Below are 6,572 nucleotides of genomic sequence, written 5' to 3'. Positions count from 1 at the left end.
AAGTACTTTATGTTGGATTTTCGCTAAGTTTGGCAGAATAAATCTTTATAAAACAACTTGCTATAGTTAAATCTATCTTTTTATTTATACTTTGGTTGCTCCACTACCGCCCACCATGAAAGTTGGAACGTCCAGTTGGGCGGTAGGAACCAGGTTGACTACCACTGATTTACAGAATAGTTCCAGTTTGAACTTTTAAACATTGAAATCTTTAATTATAGTCGCCCACAGATAGAAGAAAAGGCTGACTCAAATTAGAAAACAGAATGAGAGTGGATAGTACTGTATACATATCAAGCATATTTTAAGCAGAGAACAATGGGCTTGCTGAGCAACCTTACAAATGATAAATTATTAGTTTGAAATGTTATGAACTCTCAGAGTATCTTCAAATACAAATGCAAAAAGAAACCTACACTTTAAAGCTAAAATACAAATCATTGTTATAATATACTTTAATTGTCAATAGATAAACTACAGCTAACTATATATTATAAAATAACAGGCATATGAACTGGTGTTTCTGAAAGCTTTTGTTAAGCTTTAGTATGATCTATAAGTGATAATTATGATTTTTATCCAAATAATTAAAATATTGTTACAACAGTTAGTGGTTCAGCAATATCTATTGAGCTTTTTATTATTATTATTTGAGCCCTGTTACAGGAAATATGGGTGATAGAGTAGAAATCATCCATTGATAATTGTCTAGATAACACTGATGTGAAGACCTGTGTGTGTATGCACTCACACACGACAAGCATCTGCAAAAATAATAAATTATCAAGTGTGATACAAAGCAAAAAGGGGTTTAATGTCAGAAGACAGAAGAATATTCTTCTCTGACATGTTAATTTTTGAGTCAAGTTTTGAGAAAGGAATAGCTGAGTCTGGTTCTGATACTTGCTCATTCTTTTCAAATTGTGATATTTTCCTTTTTGTAGCATGCTTTGTAATTTTTTGTTGAAAGCTGGACATGACGTATTCGATAAAAGAAACTGGTAAAAATGGCCTTCGGTGGAGGAGAGGAAGAATTTTTTATAGTCCTATGAGAAGGACTCATCTTTTTGTGAGCATGTGTCTCTGGTCTATGAACATAAGTGCTTATCAATTTCCACACACCCTCTGTCAGTGACTCCCATCTCTTAGGTGGGACAGGGTAGCGAGAAGGAGATGGAGTTGGGCATTTCCCTTCTCTCAGGTCAGTTTCGCTCTGAAAAACTCCAACAGGTTTGGCTCTGTTAAAATACTCTGTCCTGAGAGCCATCCTTGCTGAAAAGAACAGAATGCTCTGGTGTATTTCAAAATGTTTACTTTACCTGCCCCTGCCTGATATACTAGGGATTTTTCTCTCTCTGATATTTGATGTGAAAACCTGATAAAACTCCTCGATGTAAAACTCACAAAAGTGTGCTGGCTGCCCAAGACTGAATTCCTTGGGAGGTTTTAATTTTCAGGCTTGTCCACATCGAATCTCCAGCAATTTAATCATGATTCGGGTTTTCCCACCCCAGTAGGAGTTCCCATGGAGGCTTCTGCTGCTGGGTCTGTATATGCCTGTCTACCTTTTTAATTTGGGGGACATAATTTTACCCTGTGACCTTGTGTCTCTGATGGATCTAAGAAGCGTTGCTGATTTTTCAGTTTGTTCAGCTTTATTTTTTATTCTGATAGAACACTGAATTTCCCCTCCCCTCCCTTCTTCTCCCCTCCCCTCCTTTTCCCTCCCCTCCCCTCCCCTCCCCTCCTCTCCCCTCCTCTTCCTTCCTTCCTTCCTTCCTTCCTTCCTTCCTTCCTTCCTTCCTTCCTTCCTTCCTTCCTTCCTTCTTCCTTCCTTCCTTCTTTTTTTCTCCTTTCTTCTTTCCATCTCCAAAAAAATTAGCTAAACATTTGTCATTGCCTAACATGTAGTTGTACTTCAGAGTCCACAGTTTCCATTACAAATCTATTCTTCACCAACCTCAGCCTGCCCATACTACTTTTGAGAAATCTCTAAAGCTTTAGCTAAGGTTGGCCTAGTTCTTCACTTGGCTGTACAGCTATGAAAATGATGAAATGAAATAAGTACCAATGAAAAAGAAACCTAACCCACTTTTGTCCTCATGCTTAAGCGTATAAGTAATGGAACACAAAGGGCATACATAGCAAGAGAATTCAAACTTGGAATAGGATTTGAGAACTGATGTCACGGTCACTCTAGCAATTTATGTAGCTATGTACAAAGAGAGAAGAAATATGTAAACCAAAGGAGTTGAAGCTATCTTTTTGCATTATGGAGCTTAAAAAATAATGTATTTTAATCATTTAGTTTTCTCTTCTATATGAGTTGGAGAAACAGGTAGCCATATTTTACAAAAGATCTTTCATGATTTTCAAGGTTCAATCCAATTCCTCTTATTTTAGGAAAGCGATTGCATTTTGCTCATATGCTATCTTGACTTGACATTAAATTCCAGTGTAAGTGAGTCTATATATTTAGTATGTATGTTTTTGTGTTTGCTTATTTCAAGTAACTTTACAGTTGATTATTCTAAAATAATCAACAAGAGATTATATTTATAGATCAAGTGGTCCTCTAAACTTATACAAGGTACTAATCCTGATATTGTTCTTGCAAAGCTCAATGAAACTGAGCCCTGACATAATTGTAGAGATTTGGGTACTTACTAAAATCACAGAAAAACTGGATTAATTCTAAGCCTCATACATCTTCCTTATTTTTACTTCTGCTGTTATTCCCACTTGCTTTGGAAATGTTTTATTAGACATTTAAAACATTTTAAATTAAATTTATTTGGGTGACATTGGTTAATAAAATTACTAGACATTTTTAAGAGTTATTGTTAAAAAGGTAGTATATACTCAGTTTAAAATAAATCAAGCTACACACACACGCAGAAATGTAAAGCCTCCAACTTATATCCCAATTTAAATTTGTAGGCCCTGGCCGGTTGATTCAGTGGTAGAGTGTCGGCCTGGTGTGCAGAAGTCCCCGGTTCAATTCCTGGCCAGGGCACACAGGAGAGGAGCCCATCTGCTTCTCCACTCCTCCCCCTCTCCTTCCTCTCTGTCTCTCTCTTCCCCTCCTGCAGCCGAGGATCCATTGGAGCAAGAGATGGCCCGGGCGCTGGGGATGGCTCCTTGGCCTCTGCCCCAGGCGCTGGAGTGACTCTGGTCGCGACAGAGCGACGCCCTGGATAGGCAAAGTATCGCCCCCTGGTGGGCGTGCCGGGTGGATCCTGGTCGGGCGCATGCAGGAGTCTGTCTGACTGCCTCCCCGTTTCCAGCTTCAGAAAAATCCAAAACAAAACAAAGTTTGTATATTATCTAATGCATTTTAATTCCATTCAACATGGATCTATCTTTTCTTTTATTTAACTTGTCTACGAGCTGCAAAGTAGGCTACAAAATTCATAATATTAAACCTTTTGTCTGTAGTCTCTATCAGAAATATACAGTGAAACAAAATTACCCTCGGAGCTAATATACTCAGAGTAGTCTATGCATTACAATTTAAATGTCTTTGTTGAGGCTATAGAGCTCACTTTACAAATGATCTCCAACTTTTCAATTTTTAAGACATTTTCCCTTGGGAAAAATTGTTTCTCCTGGTTTCGATCTGCTGCTCTGTATTTTCTAGCCATTCATAGGTTTGCCATGATTCATATCTCTTAAGTCAATCAACAAGGCCTATGAAATTAATCCTTCCCCAGACAGATTCTTTAAGCTCACCTCACTAATCCAAGCTCGGTTCATATGATCCTTTGCAATTGATCCCCTCTTAAGACCAGGCAATGTTAGAATAAGAACAGTGCACAATAACCTCAATACTTCCTTTTATAACTTGGTAGGGCTGGGGGAGAATAATGAGGGAAATAAAAGACACTATAGTTTCTATAATGAGTTCTTACCTTATGCCAGATGTTCTTTGATTCTCTTAAAAATAGGCATGCAACACTGGGGAATATCAACCCTGACTTTTCAATGCCTAAGTCCTTTTAGAGCACATATATTTTATAAACCCTTAAGTATGTATTTATAAATGTATCATATATAGCATGCTAATATATATTTTATAAATATTTAAAAATATAATTTATAAATATAAATATTCCTATACCCATTTTCAAGGAACATTCATGATCATAAGCTCCCCAGCTTTCCTCTTCTTATTCATGGCAGGTGTGTCTAAGTAGAGCAAAGAAATTCAAGACTTTTCTTTTTTATTTAAGAAATATTTATTGAGTATTAATTATATATCAAGTACAATGTTGACTGCTGGATTAGTGTTTCTGCACATATAGGAAGCAACTACCATGAGTTGATGCTTTCTGCTCCTCCCCCTTTTCTCTCTCTCCCTCTCCTCACTGTAAAATCAATAAATAAAATCTTTTAAAAAGCAAAAAATTCTACAATTGATTTTTCCCATTTCTATTAATTTTGAAGGTTTACAGTAGTGATAATATTTTTGCTTCTATGAATGAAGGTTAAAAACATATTTTTTCATAAGATACAAGAGTAACCAATTTCACCATAGAGTAAAATTAAAAACTGGGATTCTTGTTTAAAGTAGTCCAAAGTGGCATTTAGAAACTTAGCTGTTGGCTGCTGCACAGACACCATGACAAACCGAAGAGTAGGATTCAGCTGGTTTTGTTTCACTTTTCTTTTTCCATATCCAATGCTCATGGATTAAGGTCTGGAAATGTTTCAATTGGATTCCACCACAGTATGCTCCTTGGGTTGGATCCTGGAGGGTGAGGCACATTTTATCAGAGCCATGTCAACTACCTCATTGTCATCAAGGTAAAAATCTTATCATCTCCTCCTTGGTATTCCATTCTCTGGAAATCTGCTCAATATCTCAAGATACCTCCATTTCCACCAAATCCTCAAATTCTTTCACAAACTGGGATCCTTCTTGAGACTTATCTATGATCATTTCCAATGTAGCTCCAAATTTTTTAGAGTTGTTAGCAAACCATTGCAGCAGGGGAATGTCCTCAATTAGTGTATGTTATTGTTTTGTCTCTTTGTGAGATGAGATTTATTCTTCTCTTGTTCTGGAGTTAGAATTTTTTTTTCCTTTTCTGTGCTTTGGCAATGAAGAACATATCTCATTATATCCAGATTTTCATAGACTATTAGAATCTCTGCAGCTCCTATTTCTAAAGCCTTTAGTGTATCTTCAACTCCAAAAGAGTACTTGCCCATGTTCTGGCTGATTTCATTAAAGTATCATCTCATTAATTACTTCTCTTTTTTATTATTATTAATTTTAATGGGGTGATATTGCTAAATCAGGGTACATATGTTTAGAGAAAACATCTCCAGGTTATTTTGACATTTGATTATGTTGCATTCCCATCACTCAAAGTCAAATTGTCTTCCATCACCTTTTATCTGGTATTTTTGTGCCCCTCCCCTCCCTCCTTTCTTCCTCCCGCCCCCTGGTAACCACCAAACTCTTATCCATGTCTCTGAGTCTCATTTTTATGTCTCATTTATGTGTGGAATTGTATAGTTCTTAGTTTTTTCTGATTTACTTATTTCACTCAGTATAATGTTGTCAATTTTATTCTTACATTTTCCCTAATAACGGATGTTGGGTGTACCATCAAGCAAAATTAGACTAAGGCTTCAGTCTTTATTGTGAGGGAGCCAATCATAATGTTGATGTTGGGGGTTAGTCTAAGATCTTCTATATCATTTCCCCCTCTGTTTGCTATTATTGGATACTGTTTTAACCAATATAATACTATAATGGCACACTGAAGCAGGTTTTACCATTATATTCATTTAAAGATGATGAAACCTATGCATAGATAGGTTAATTAGTTTGTTCAGGGTCACAAACCTAGTAAGTAGTTGAGCCAGGATTCAAACACATGCAGCATGATTTCAGGACCTGGGATCTTAAACATTACATTTACTTTCTCCAATGATAGAGAGTAATATGCTATATTTTCAGTATGTGACCTATTTACACTTTGGAAGGCCTAATTAACCTTAGGATAGTCTATAAAATGAAACTTGTATTTGTGCTTTTAAAGTTGGCAGATCCATAATGTTGCAGAGGCTATATATAAAAAAAAACAGAACAAATTGTGATTGATAATGTAAATATCAGTGAATGGAGAAATAAAGAGAATGGCTTGGGAGCCTCTGACAGATTGCACAAACAGGAACAAGAAAGGGAAGGATGTTTTTAGTCTGATAATATGGAGAATAATTTTGTTTTATAGAAAAGTCACATTAGGGATCTACTTTTCCTCTTTAGCTCTAGACTGAGCAATATCTTGATTCACACGTCTGCTAGTTCTAAATGTGCTTGGGTTGGGTCTTGTCTTGGTTACCTGTCTAGGAGTTCTGAGCCCAGCTGTAGAGGAAGACTATTTACTCACCTGCGAGACTACAATGAACTCACAACTGAAACATTCAGCTCTGTAGGCTTCCTTGACGTCACTGTGTTTAGTGCAAGAAATAAAAAGGAGAGCAGAAATAATTATCTGACTCCACTCTCACATTTTTGTGTCAGACATCTTTCTGCCAAAAAGACAAAGCGTAACTAA

Source organism: Saccopteryx bilineata, chromosome 2 (assembly GCF_036850765.1).
Source record: "Saccopteryx bilineata isolate mSacBil1 chromosome 2, mSacBil1_pri_phased_curated, whole genome shotgun sequence".
NCBI lineage: Eukaryota > Metazoa > Chordata > Mammalia > Chiroptera > Emballonuridae > Saccopteryx > Saccopteryx bilineata.
The sequence above is the reverse complement of the archived record's forward strand: the minus strand, read 5'-3'. Positions refer to the sequence as shown.